At 45.5% G+C, this 14246-nt stretch overlaps 1 non-coding gene across 1 annotated transcript; it reads right to left on the reverse strand.

Moving 5' to 3' along the window:
• Nucleotides 1-4934: 4934 nt before the first annotated feature.
• On the reverse strand, nt 4935-5058 carry LOC119175137 (U5 spliceosomal RNA). Its single transcript, XR_012883826.1, has one exon. It is a non-coding gene; the product is annotated as a U5 spliceosomal RNA (small nuclear RNA).
• Between the last annotated feature and the right edge of the window lie 9188 nt (nt 5059-14246).

Genomic DNA, 14246 nt, shown 5'->3' on the forward strand with positions numbered 1-14246 from the left:
TATTTCCGGGCTCCGATGATTTCACCTGCAATGCAAGAAGCTCCCCACTGCATTTTGAATTCCCAGCACGCTTGTCAAGTTTGAAGCACCGTCCATGGCACTGGTTTTAGCTCCTGCCCATATAAAAACCCGTTCCCATTGGAAGCTCGGAAAGTTGCTTCAAGAAGGGGAGCTGTGTGTAAAAACGACTTATAGGTACTCTAATTGAAGCCTTCTACGTTTATTATTCAATAATCGAATGTCGTAAAGAGGAGGAGGAATTCAGAAAGAAAAAAATAGCTCATTTTAACGCTCATAATCTATTGGGGTATCCACGATACCGAGGAAAAAGAGCGTTGAAATATCAGTTGCAACAACAGCGCACCAATGAAAGGCCTTCCACACGCTGATTGACTCTATTTTTGATACACTATGATTTATTGTAGAACTGTTCTGCCAGGCTAAGTAAAGCACATGAGCAAAAAGAAACATGACAACATATCGAAGGTTTTTTCACTGAACTCAGTGATCACGAAACTTCGCGAATGGCATATCAATAGGAGTCTGCCACTTCTCACTAGTCAGTTTATAAATTCAAACGTCTTTGAGAAAATACATGCAACATATGTAGATGTATTGCCACAAGAAGGCGATACACAAACGTTTTCATTAAATAACAAAAATACATCTGGAGACGCATACCATGTAATCAAACAACTGTATCCATGAAAGATCTGATTTTTTTGTGTATGCTTGATATACAGGTTAGTTTGGCAAAAAATAGCCAGCACTATATTTATCAGGACTGTCTTTGAGCATACCCCTCTTTTGGTATTACGTATCCATAAAAAAGGCGAAACGTGCAAGAACAAACAAACAGCGCATGGTGATTGCGTAACAATATTACTAGGCATGCCATTTTAAAGACGACAGTCTTTCTTAGGGACCTTCAACACAAAAATTTTGGCCTGTCTGTCTGTTTGTCTGTCTGTCTGTCTGTCTGTCCGTCTGTATATTTGTCTGATTGTCCACTTTGAACGGCGTCGGATACTCGAAACTGGCTACCCCGTCCGCAGCGCCCACATATGTTGCTCAAGGTTGAGCATTCATGCTTGTGCAATCATCAATTACAAAGTAATTATTGCACACGTCTGCGGCATCGTAACAACACGTATATATTCTGCATGTGCGTCTCTTACTTGAAAATGCATACATGAGTAATTTTAAGGACCGTTGCGCTTATGACGCTGCGATGACCATGCTACTACGCTTGCACGGAAAGGCGAGTGTTTCCAACGCTTAGCTTAAACGAAACGGTGGTGGCACCTACCCGTCGTCCTGCGTTCTACACCTTATCATCTCTGAGATGGGCGCGCACACCCGTTTCCGAGCCACGCGCTTTGTTTTCTAAGACAACTGTCAGATGGCGCTTATGTCTTACGTGTTACGCGACTTGATGCACTCGTTCGCCTCCGCTGCACCCTCGAGGCACTCTAACGCAGCGCCTCCAGAATACCATTCACCTATTTTATTCGCAAAACAGCGAATAAATGTCTTCTTACTCTCTCCACACGCAAGACTATCGTCTTTCGATGACATTTGCAGGTTACATGCAGATACGGGGACATTTTTTTTACACAATCACTTGCGCCTCTGTCTTAATTCTGACCACAACATCAGTCTTGGGTCGCACTCTGAGGTCATCAACAGGACAATCTCGACGAGCTTGGATGGAGTTTGCAATGCATCTTTTTTGGGGACGCTGACTGTGCGGTGAACAAGAGGTCTATATGATTTCTCTACAGATGCCTCCATGAAATGGCGATATTGTCCACTATGTAAGAAATGCCATCTAATTGAGGTGCTTTAGTGTACTATGGTTTCTGTAGTTGCTTCATTCAGCGACACACGCCACCAGCTTCAGGCAGCTCATATCCGATGGAGGCAATTCGGAAATATCACTCACCTCCATCAATCTGTTGTTGCCTGCTTCAGAGGAGAAACACGTGAATTGTGCTAGTCAAAACACGCACGCAGTTCTTAAGAAGCAATGCCGGCATTGACAGAAAAACGCTCGACGTTTCTTCTGACCTGATAAGACAGCATCGCTGGGCCTGACAACGCGGCCGTCAGAATTGATGGGGATAATAATTACCATATTAAATGCGTGGTAATAACTTATTTACGCTTCCTGCTCGCAAGCAAATATGGAAAGTTCCACTGGAGCGAATAATTTTTGTGAATACAAAAACAACATTTTTTAATATATTAGTTTGCAGTTGCTTCATTTCTGTGACTCGCCACCACGACTGGCTGTATAGTGTTAGGTTACACGCACTTGTTCGTGAGCGTTGAGAACATCGAGACTATAGTTCAAACTTGCTGTGACATGACATGCTAAACAATATTTGCTGTTGCGCCAGTCAGGTACTTAGAGACACCTAAAAAAATATTTGCTACAAGAATTTTTGCTGAAGAGCTGCGAATGCACTAAACTTGTCGATGGCGATGTTTTATTGGTGATAGGTAAAAAGAATGGAAGGGCGTTAAAACAACACGCATGTATTTCAAATAATACCATTCAGACTAAATAGAGAACACCAATTCGCAAATGGCAGGCAGGCCCAGAAAGTGGTAATGGAGCTAGTGTATCAGAGACAGGTAATGGCCGTAGACCAGAACTATGAAACTGAAGTTAGGAAGAGAATAAGAACGGTATGGAGCACACTTGGCAGACATTTTCTTGTAGTGAATAGCTGGTTATCAATATGCCTAAAGAAAGAAACAACAGGATCTCCCTATTGCCCAAGAGGCAGATATCTGAAGGCTTAGACAAATGTTTCACTGTATATTGAATATGATGAAGAGAGTCATTCGAAAAAAATGGCAGCGTATCCACGAAGTGAAGGATGGAAAGTGGGGCAATGCATCCTTCCGTCCATTCGTTCTTGCTTTCGTGCGTCCATGCGTCCGACTGTGTGACTGTCCGTGCATCCATCCGCCCGTCCGTGCGTGCGTCTGTTTGTGCGTTCGCACGTCGATCTCTACATTCATCACTGCGTTCGTCCATGCATCCGCCCCTGCGTCCGTCCATGCGTCCATCCGTCCGTGCAGCTATTCTTGCGTCCATCCAGGAATCTGTCTGTGTGTCCGTTCATTCATCTATTCAACACTAGAAGTACCACCATCTCGCATCTTTTCATCATATATGGCCCTTAGAGAAGCACCGCCATCCAGCGAACGTTGCAAGGACTGAACGAGAGGTGACACGTGCACATTTTATTACGGCTTGTGCTTCGTGGCTACTTCCGACCTTTAACCACCTCGAGTTCATGGTTTATACTAGTTCACTGTATTCATGGCACTGTGGCCCAACGCTCGCTAAACCTTTTTAAAACGAAGGAGGTTACGCCCAGCGAGTATAACGTAGCAACCCTTTCTTGTCAGATAGTGCTCTGTGTACATGCCAATGGCTGCTAATGGGGAATGAGAGACAGGAGAATTCGGCTTTTACTTTTTTACGGCTTGTGCTTCGTATCTATTTCCTACCTTTAACCACCTCGAGTTCATGGTATATACTAGTTCACTGTATTCATGGCACTGCAGCTCAACGCTCGCTAAACCTTTCTAAAACCATGGAGATTAAGCCGAGCGAGTATAACGTAGCAGCCCTTTCTTGTCAGATAGTGCCCAATGTACATGCCAATGGCTCCTAATGGGGAATGAGAGACAGGAGCATTCGGATTTCAGGTAATGCGCACACTGCGAATTTTTGATTGTTCAACAACGCAAAGGAGCAATCTCCCACCGGCACCTTCTTGCAGGTCAAAACGTAAGACGGGTTACACACTATGACTACGAATACTACGAGAAACGAATGGGTGCCGCTTTCAGGAGCTTCGACCCTAAAAAAATTGCACGTAGAAGGGCAATGGACAAGAGGAGAGCAGAGCGTGTCAAGAACGAAACACGTTATAATGACTTTTAGAGTCGAAATGGAGGAGAAATTGCCATGGATGTGATATATAGCGCAAATCGAAGATAGGTGCGTGCTATTAGAAGAGACATGCTGGAATGCAAAAGAAGGGAGGCACTTACGTAGAAGTTTGGCTGAGGAAGTGAGATTAAGAAGTTTGCAAGAATACTGTTGCAGTAGGAAGTATTGAAATGGCTTGAATGCACAAGTACGTCATAGGCATGAGCCCCACATTGAGCGCAGTCACTTGATCAAGATTACAATGAGATACTTGTGGAGAGCGTCATAAGTTTGCGTTGACTGCCAAAAGAAGCAGCGTATTTTACGAATGGTGTGAAAAAAAAAACAATTTGAGCAGATGTAAAAGGCAAAACTAATAAAATTTGTGAGTTTATTAATCTCCTGAGCAGTGATAATGCTGTGGTCTCTTTATATTGACCTATAGGCACAGTTTAACGTACTAAAATGATCTTTTTTTACACTGCAGCGCCTTAAACCTTTCATGTATTGCTGCAGCTAGGTATTGCTCTGATACCATTAACACGCATTGTTTCTTTGCAAGGGTAATGTTGAAGGTGGTTGTCTAGGGTGATGCGCATGCCTTCATACAAATACCCTCTTCTTGAAGCGCAGTACACGTACGAAGATAATCACATGTAGACACCTTGTATAATTTCCACACTAGCCACGTTAACTCGTGCATTGACACCTTTTCTTTCTTTATGCCTGCTGTTAGCGTTCATCATTGTTCTTTTTCGATCAAAGATGTCAGGAAGCATTCAAGTCAAAGTCACTTTGTTTTCTTTCATAGTTTATACGGTTGCTGCAGTTTTGCAGACTAACCAGTGTGCGTCGCCCCCGAATATGAATGAAGTTTTTCAGATATTTTTTAAAAAACTTTTTTTTTCGCAGATGAAACAAGACATGGACTTAATTCTACTGCCCATGATCACTGCCACAAAAATGACCTAAAACTCTTTTATGAAACGGTGATTACTAACATAAAAAATTGGCCTAGAGGCTTATTAGGGTGTCCTTCCCCCCGGCAATCTTTAGTAAAAGGCGAAAGATTGATGAGGTTAAGTGAGGAAGAACCTGAGCATAAAAACTACTGAAGTGATTAACCCATCGAACGTCGGTGCATCTTAAAAAAACACTTTTTCAAACACATTAAAAACCCAACTCAAAATTTCGCCACTTAGATACAAAGCATACAAAAAAATGATGGTGGGATAAAACCTGCGTATAGAGCGTTTTCACGGGGAGCAGGAGTGTAGCCTTCAAACTGTGTATTTTCGTCACCCCCTCTCTCCACTGGCTGCTCAGCTACCTCCGCTGGTGTGTGGGGATTGCCGTGTATGGAATGCGCGGAATGTAAGAGGTCAACGTGTTGCCTTTTGGTTTCTTTTTTTATAGTGCTAAGGCAGTTGTTCTACCGAAAATAGAAATATCTGAGGAGAACAAATTACCCCATTTTTATGCAACAGCACATGAGTTACACTGCCTGTGGCTACTGAAATGTAAGCGCGTGGAATTTTAAAATTATCGACTGAGTACTTTTATAATGACATGGGAGAAAGGCCCGCATAAAATCAATGTTGTACGCTTAACAGTACGTTATGTTGAGCTAGTTGGTACAGTTTAGTTCGAAATACGTGGCGCAAGGTTGCCAAAGAGAAGAACAAGAAGAGACAAAAACAGAACCATTTTTTCTGGTTCTTCTCTTTGGCAACCTCTTGTGTCACGTATTTAAACCTACAATTTCGTATGACCGTGAACGTGCCTCACGCGTTTTTTCGATGGCACCTCATTTCTCGACTTATCAATTTCGTGACAATAAATGGGACAGTTTTATGACGACCACGCGTTTTTCTTCTTTTTTTTGGCAGCCTGAGTGTCATGAATAGTCGACCCAAAATCTTTAAATTGAGGTCTTTACGTCAATGTGGGCGCTCGTCGTGATGCAAAAAAAATGGCAGATACCACGTACAATGGGAATCAATGATATGCGAAGCACGAATGAGGAATGTTGATATGTCGCTTAAAATAAGCCCAACAATACGAGGCGGAAGTAAATTATGCCGTACATGACCTCCATGTCCTAATTATCATGTTTGGACGTGTCCTTTGCCTTCATCATTCATTCACGCCTCCTGATACCAATTTTGGTATATGTGAGCTAGTCAAACGGCCGCGAGCGTGCTATGAGCCTAGCATGTAGTCCCGGTTTACATGACAGGTATGCCATGATTATCATGCTTGGACATGTCCCTTACATTCGTCATTCATCCTCGCTTCGTAATACCAAATTTTGTATATGGGGAACTATTGAAACACCCGCGAGCACGCTGTGAGCGTAGCATGTAGTCATGTTTTACATGACACAAACAACATAATTATCATGTTCTGACGTATCACTTAACTTTGTCGTCTATTGACGTCACGCAATACCAAATTTGGTACATGTGAAGCTAGAGAAACGACCGCGAGCACATCACGAGTTTGGGTGAGGTTGTGTTGTTACAAGACACGCATCTCATGATTATCATGTTTCCACCAGTAACATACCTTTGTCGTCCATTCTCGTCCCATAATACCAAACTTGTTATATGTGAGCCAGTGAAACGGTGGGTAGAGCATCATGAAGAGCCCAATATACCGCGATGTAACGTTGACGTGCGCACGCTTGGTGCAGCGACGCTATGCTAGCAAAACGGGAACAATCTATATTCTGCTGCCAGGCGCGACCAGCGTCTGTCGGCACGGCTAGACGGCAGAATACCAGAACTCCAGAAGGCCAGGTATAACAAAGGATTTTCACCAATAACTTACACGTGCTGCTTAAGGAATGCATTGAAACATTACTCATCTAGATAGACGAAAGGCTTTTGTCTATCGTTGGCATCACTGCGGTAAATTCTCGTAGATAGCCCCTGCTTTTTGTTTCGGCAATTTCGAAGCTGACGGGCTTAGCGATTACTTGCTGCCGTTCCACTCGCGAAGCGTGGCTGTGTTTTGAATAGTGTACTCCGAATATAAGCAATACCCAGAGCATTGACTTCACAGGCTGTGTTGGAAAAGTTGTTTCTTTTCCTTTTCAACATGCTGCATACACCGGCAGAGATCCCAACACATCATCTAGGCGGCGAAGCATCACAGGTGCTAGACGGCACATCGGTGGCAAAGATGACAGCCTCCCGATGGAAATAATTTATACGCAACTTGACAATGAGAGCATGCATGAGAAAAACTCCTTCTTTGAATATAAAGACTGTTACATGCAATATAAGCTAAAGACTAAGCACAAAACACACAATAAAAGCATACCAGCCAGGTCAATTTATACCAAAATTTGAAGTATTGTGTTTTCAAAAATACAACGAAGGCATTATTGCATAATTTCTATTTTTTTGTTGTTGAGGGAAGAGAGTAGGAAAATATGTGAAGGCGTGGTCGTGGAACTGCCGAGTATTCGGTGTGTTGGTTCAGTCGAGATGACTGGTTGTTTGACAAGCTCGCGATGTTGCTCAAATGAATACCCTTAGTTGTTTCACGTTGAAAAGAAAACATAAGCTGGTACAGATATAGGTGGTCACTTCGCATAATATTGAACACAAGAAACAGATTACGTGTGCTTTAATTGTAGGTACATTATCAATAACCCGTAATTCTCATTTCTGCCGCGTGCCTAGATGACCTAACGATATTTTCTTACTGTTTGACTAAACCAGGTGACAGTAGCTCAATTGCGAAGCTAATAGTGCATTATATGATGCTACGAAGCGCTGTCGGAGATGAAGAGGAAGACAGCAAAGAGAAGGAGGACAACACTCGCTGATATCCACGTGGACTTGGCTCTGTCTAGTATTTCTGGCGTTACGTTTTACATACACCTTGTAAAGATACTCTACAATGCCTTTTCTTCTCGTGACATTTTAGTGGAGAGTGCGGGTCCTCTTTTTCACCATCACGACGATTCTACGTAGCGGACGCTCATTGGCGGCTTCTGCTCTGTCTGCTCAAGAGGAATACCAGGATGCATCGGAAATGTCTCAGACCAAATAAGGACAACAGCTGGCGCTTTTGTGTCGATTACCGAAAACTCAAGAATGTAACAAAAAAAGACATGTACCCCCTACCACGCATAGATGACGCCCTTGACTGTCTCAGCGGTTTGAAATATTTCTCTTCGATAGACCTTCGTTCGAGGTACTGGCATATTGCAGTTGATAACACGTACCGTGAAAAGACCAGGTTTATTACACCTGACGACTTTTATCAGTTTAGAGTAATGCCATTCGGGTTATGCAACGCCCCAGCTACGTCTGAACGAATGATGGATGCTCTACCACACGGTTGATTAATTGATATTTGGGATTTAACGTCCCAAAACCACCATATGATTATGAGAGACGCCGTAGTTCAGGGCTCCGGAAATTTCGACCACCTGGGGTTCTTTAACGTGCACCCAAATCTGAGCACTCGCGCATACAACAATTACGCCTCCATCGAAAATGCAGCCGGTGCAGCCGGGATTCGATCCCGCGACCTGTGGGTCAGCAGCCGAGTACCGTAGTAACTAGACCAACGCGGCGGGACCTACCATACGGTTTCAGGTGGTGAATATGTTATGCTACATTGATGACGTCATTGTCATTTCACCGACGTTTGCGGCATATGTCATGCACCTCTCGACAATTCTTTCCGTTTTAAGAAAGGCAGGCTTTCAGCTCAACTCGTCTAATTGTCACTTCGGCCATCAGCAGCTTACTGTTCCCAGACATCTTGAAGATTTTTCAAGTGTTCGTCCGGATCCCCACAAAGTGGGCGCTGTCAAATGTTTTACTGTGCCGACCTGCGCTAATGACGTTCGAAGCTTTGTAGGCCTCTGCTCCTACTTTCGAAGAGTTTTGAGCAATTTCGCCGACATTGCACGCCCTCTAATAGACCTATTGAAGAAGGCTGTCGTTTTTGTTTGGGGTCCTGAACAAGCCACTGAATTGCTGAACTGACCATGCACCTCACGTGGCCACCGATTCTTGGCAACTTCGATATATCCGCTTCAACAGAAGTGCGAACCGATGCTAGCGTCCTTGGCATTGGCGCTGTTCTGGCACAGCAATAGCATGGTAGGGGCCACGTCATTGCATTCGCTAGCCGTCTTCTATCACCAGCGGAGCGTAATTATTCTATCACCAAACACGAATGCCTTGTGCTTATTTGGCCGTAGGCAAATTTTGCGGATATTTCTATGGCCGGTCATACACCATTGTCACGGACCACCACGCCTTATGCCGGCTGTCATCGTTGAAAAACCCTGCCAGAAAGTTGGTACGGTAAGCATTGCGGCTACAAGAGTACTGATTTATCGTCGTCTATAAAATGGGCCGGCAACACGAAAACGCTGATTGTTTGTCTCGTCAAAGAGTAGATCTACAAGATCTTCCTGAAAGTGGCAAGTCCACGTGCGTCCTGTCGCTTACCGCATTATCAAGCAACAGAGAAGAGTAACGACGTGATCCTCACTTAAGAGAGATAATCAACCAACTGAGCGACCCCACTACGCCTCTATCGCTTCGTATGTTTGTGCTCCATGATAGTGTTCTATACCGTTACAACATGCATCCTGATGGTCCTGACATGCTGCTGGTCATAGCTACACATATGTGTCAGACTGTCCTCGCGCAGTTGCATGACATTCCTACCGCTAGTCACCTGGGCGTCTCCAAGACTTACAACAGTGTTCGACAGCGCTTCTTTTGGCCCGGTATTTACCGCTCTGTTCGTCGTTACGTGGCTTTGTGCAAATAGTGTTAGCAACGCAAAACGCCGGCCACCCTTTCAGAAGAACGCCTTCAACCCATAGAAATAACATCTCTACCAATTTATAGATTTGGTCTTGACCTCCTCCGCCCTTTTCCTCTATCCATGAGAGGAAACAAGTGGATGGCTGTCGCCACTGACTCCACGACTCGGTATGCGATCACACAGGCTATCCTTTCCAGTTGTGCAACCGACGTCGCCTACTTTCTCCCCGAGGACGTCATACTTTGCCAAGGTGCTCCTCGACAGTTCATTACAGACCAAGGTCGATATCTTCTATGGAAGGTAGTCCAAGACATTCTGCACGCTAACGCTACAAACCATAGTTCATCACTGCGTATCACCCGCAGACCAACGGCCTAACGGAGCGGTTCAACAGAACGCTTACGGACAAGCTCTTCATGTATGTTTCGCCGGATCATTGTGGCTGGGACGAATCTTTGGCGTTCGTAACATTTGAGTACAATACGTCTCGGCATGACTTTACAGGTTTCTCTTCCTTTTTTCTCTTGTTCGTACGAAAACCGACGCTGCCTTTCGACACACTCCTTCCACCCCTTCTTGATATGACATCATATCGACAGGGATATGTCAGGGATATGACATGATATACGCTCGTGATGCAATCGCTATAGAGCTGGGGAGTCACGCGAAGTTGCCGCTTTCGGCTTGATACTTCGCAAGAAAAGCAACGACTAATCCACGACGTTCGCCACGGGGATGTTCACTTCAATCCTGGGGGCATGGCCTTTCTTTGGACACCGTCATGGCGAGTTGGTCTTTTCGAGAAGTTGACTTTCCTCACACTGGTTCATACAATGTCTTGCGACAAGGCACGGACGTCACGTGCAAAATCTAACCTATGGAGACCACCACAGCGTGATAATCTGACATCGTTCACATCACGCGAATAAAGCCGTTACACTCCGACCAGTCGAGTAGCGATTCGATGCCTTCGCCGCCGGGCTGATGCTACGAAGCGCTGTCAGAGATGAAGAGGAAGACAGCAAGGAGGTCAACGCTCGCTGATATCCGCGTGGACTTCGTTCTGCCTTGTATGTCTGCTAAGGTAAAAGCTTGGGCGAGTTGGCGAGGCAGTAGGGCGTCTGTAACTCTCTATCAAAAAGATATTGATTTCTTATTTTGAGATGAACACGTGTGCGGTGAGACAGAGTGGTGACGCAGTGATAGTGACGTTCATGTGACATTTGTTATATTGTTGTGGACACGTGTTATTTGCCTGCCAAGATATATATCTGTTGGCATTTCTTAATGAAGATTAGTTGTAAGTCAGCGCTTTGTTCTGTCTCCTCCTTTCTTTCCTGGTATTTTGGCGCCGGGTTTCTTTATCTTGTATGTCTGTCATTACGTGTTTAGATACACCTTGTAAATATACCCTACAACGCCTTTTCTCGCTGTAACAGTTTTATGAGTTTTAGGGGCGAAGCTCCAGCGGCACCCATTCGTCCGTTGTCGTAGTCGTAGTGCGTAACCAGTCCTACGCTTTGACCTGCAAGGTGGTGCCGGTGAGATATTTCTCCTGTGCGTTGCTTGATGAAACCAAATTCGCAGCGTGCACGTTAACTAAACGCCGAATTCTCAAGTTTCTCATTCCTCCTTGGCAGCCATTCGCATGTACATTGAGTACTATCTGAAAAGAACGGGTTGCTATTTTATACTCGCTGGGCATAACCTCCTCTGTTTTAGAAAGGTTTAGTGAGCGTTGGGCCACAGTGCCATGATTACAGTGAACTAGTATATACCATGAACTAGAGGTGGTTAAAGGTGGGATGTAGACACGAAGCATAAGTCGTAAGAAAGTGTGCGTGTGCCACCTCTCGTTTAGCCCTTGGAATGTCCGCTGAATGTTGGTGCTTCTATATGCGGAATATATGTTAAAAAGATGCGAGATGGTGGTACTTGGAGAGTTGACTAGATGGAAAAACGGACACACAGACAGATGCATGGACGGATGCATGGATTGATGTACGGACGGGTGGACGCATGGATGGACGCAAGGGAGGATGCAAGCACGAACGCAGGGATGGACGCATGGACGGTCAGTCAGACGAACGCATGAACGGACGGAAGCAAGAACGAATGAAGGGACGAATGCTTCGCCCCACTCTCCATCATTCACCCCCTGGATATGCTGCCATTTTTTTTTACTAGAGGATATGTCTTTCTCCGACGACGATGAAGTTACTTAGTGATAGAACGCGTCGGTCACTACTAACTGTTTTTCGTTATATTTTCCACAATTCCTGGGCCGCTCTCTGCGTCCCGCCTTGTGGCGATGGCAGTGGCGACTTCCACAGGCCCACGTGGTCAAATGTCAGCGCCCTCAAGCTCTTCTATGGCTCAAGGCTCATGGTCAATCACCAACGACGGCTCAAGAGATGCTCCTGCTCTCGTGCTCATGGACGACGAACGAACTGCTGGCCCGTCTGGCTACAGCTCAACATTTGTAAGCTCCGCAAGGAAACGAGGCTCTTGGTGCAGCTCCAGTGAAGACACGGACATCTACTCAGTCGATGGCGACGACTCATCAGATGGCAGCTTCGTGTCTGTGATGAGCCGCAAGGCTAAAAGGACGCTCATCAAGACGTTATCACCAGCAAGCACGTCAACCGTGAAGGCAAGGAGTGAACGCTGGCCGCATACCATTCTCTTCATGCCCGTGGATCATTCCGCCAGCTTCGAAAGTTGAACAGGCAAGCCATTTCCAATGTAATTGAGGGAATAGCACAGAATGTAATCAAAAAGGTCCGGCTAAACACACGTAAGAACGTTTAGCTGTTGACACAACACATGCAGACACGCTGAAGAAGCTTCGAATGATGACAGAGTTTGGAGATGTCAAAATACGAGCAGTCGTACCGATGACTAGGACCTGCACTGCAGGTGTCATTTACGACATTGACTTGGCAATCCCAAACACGGATCTACCCATTCTGATAAAACTGGCGTACGAAGGAGTGGTCATTAATCATATAAGTCGCCTCGGCAACAGCCGCTGCGTTAAGATAGTCTTTAAGGGCGACTGAATCCCTACGCACGTCAAGGTGGGACGTTTCCGGCATGTGGTACGGCATTTTGTCCCAAAGCCGCTTCAGTGCCACAAATGTTTCAAGATCGGCCAGGTCAATGGCGTCTGTGCGAACTCTACCGTATGCCCCCGGTGCGCGGAGGCGCACACGGTAGACACCTGTTGTGCAACAACCTATAGGTGCGGCAATTGTCGAGGTACGCATGAAGCGACGTCTAAGGAATGCCCAATACTTAAGAAAGAAATGGGTATTCTGAAAGAAATAGTCAGGGATAATTCCACCCATAGAGAAGCTTCACAGAAAATCCGGCGTCGACATCGCCACCGACGGAGGCGCTCCAGTCATGGTGATATTCATGCACCACTTCGGTCTACACCACCATCCAGTAAAAAGCCAGAGGGTACAAGAATACCTCCACCGCCAAAGCCTCTCTCCACTGAAGACTGGCCGGGGCTTGCAAACGCACGGCCTTTCGAGCAGCCTTCCCGCTCTCTGCTCCGAGTGAAAGCCAATGCTGCTGATGACGAGGCTCCAACAGCAGATCGTCAAATTATTCCTATGCTGCGATTCATTGTGAGTGTCATCAGAAGTCTTCTGACAAGCATCGATACGCCAACTGCTAATAGCGGCTCACAGGTGCTGGACGCGTTGCGTCCGGTCCTTGCAAGCCTCCAGTAAAGCCATGGCCGACAATTACAAGTCGTTCCGTCAGGAGGTCAGAGAAGCGTCAATTTTTCAGTGGAACGCAAGAGGTCTGAAATCTCGCATATCTGATTTTCGCCAGTTTGTTCATCTGTACCGATTTCCTATCATGATTATATGTGAACCGAAATTATCACAACCAATCAGATTGTCCGGCAACGAGTCATTTTTCTCTTTAAGTGACATCGAAAGTAGAAAAGTTGTTGTATTTCTTCGCCGGGAGCTTACTTACGTCGTCCAGCCAGTGTGACCTCACGACGGCGATCAGTATGTGTACTTGTCTGTTAAAAAGGAAAGGTGACATTCGCACTTCTAGGCGTGTATATATTCCCATCAAGACATTTCGACGCCAACAAACTAGACGGCATATTAAGGGCACGTCCGGGTCCGTGGGTTACCACCGGGGATTTCAATGCGCATCATCACATCTGGGGAAGCTCAAGGCTTAATTCAACGGGACGACGTCTAGCATCATTGGTTTCCAGCCATGGTCTCGTCCTTCTGAATGACACCAGTCCTACGTTTTTACGAGGCACTACATAAAGCAGCTGTCTTGATTTGTCCTTTGTTTCACGCCAATTTGCTACACGGGTAAAGTGGTTTTTGGACATTGAAACGCACGGAAGCGACCACATCCCCACTTACCTGAAATCAAAGGTATTTCGAACACGTACTCCTCTACCACAACACAAAGAATAGATTGGAGTGTGTTCAAA

The sequence above is a fragment of the Rhipicephalus microplus genome, chromosome 5 (genome assembly GCF_043290135.1).
Source record: "Rhipicephalus microplus isolate Deutch F79 chromosome 5, USDA_Rmic, whole genome shotgun sequence".
NCBI classification, from domain to species: Eukaryota; Metazoa; Arthropoda; class Arachnida; order Ixodida; family Ixodidae; genus Rhipicephalus; species Rhipicephalus microplus.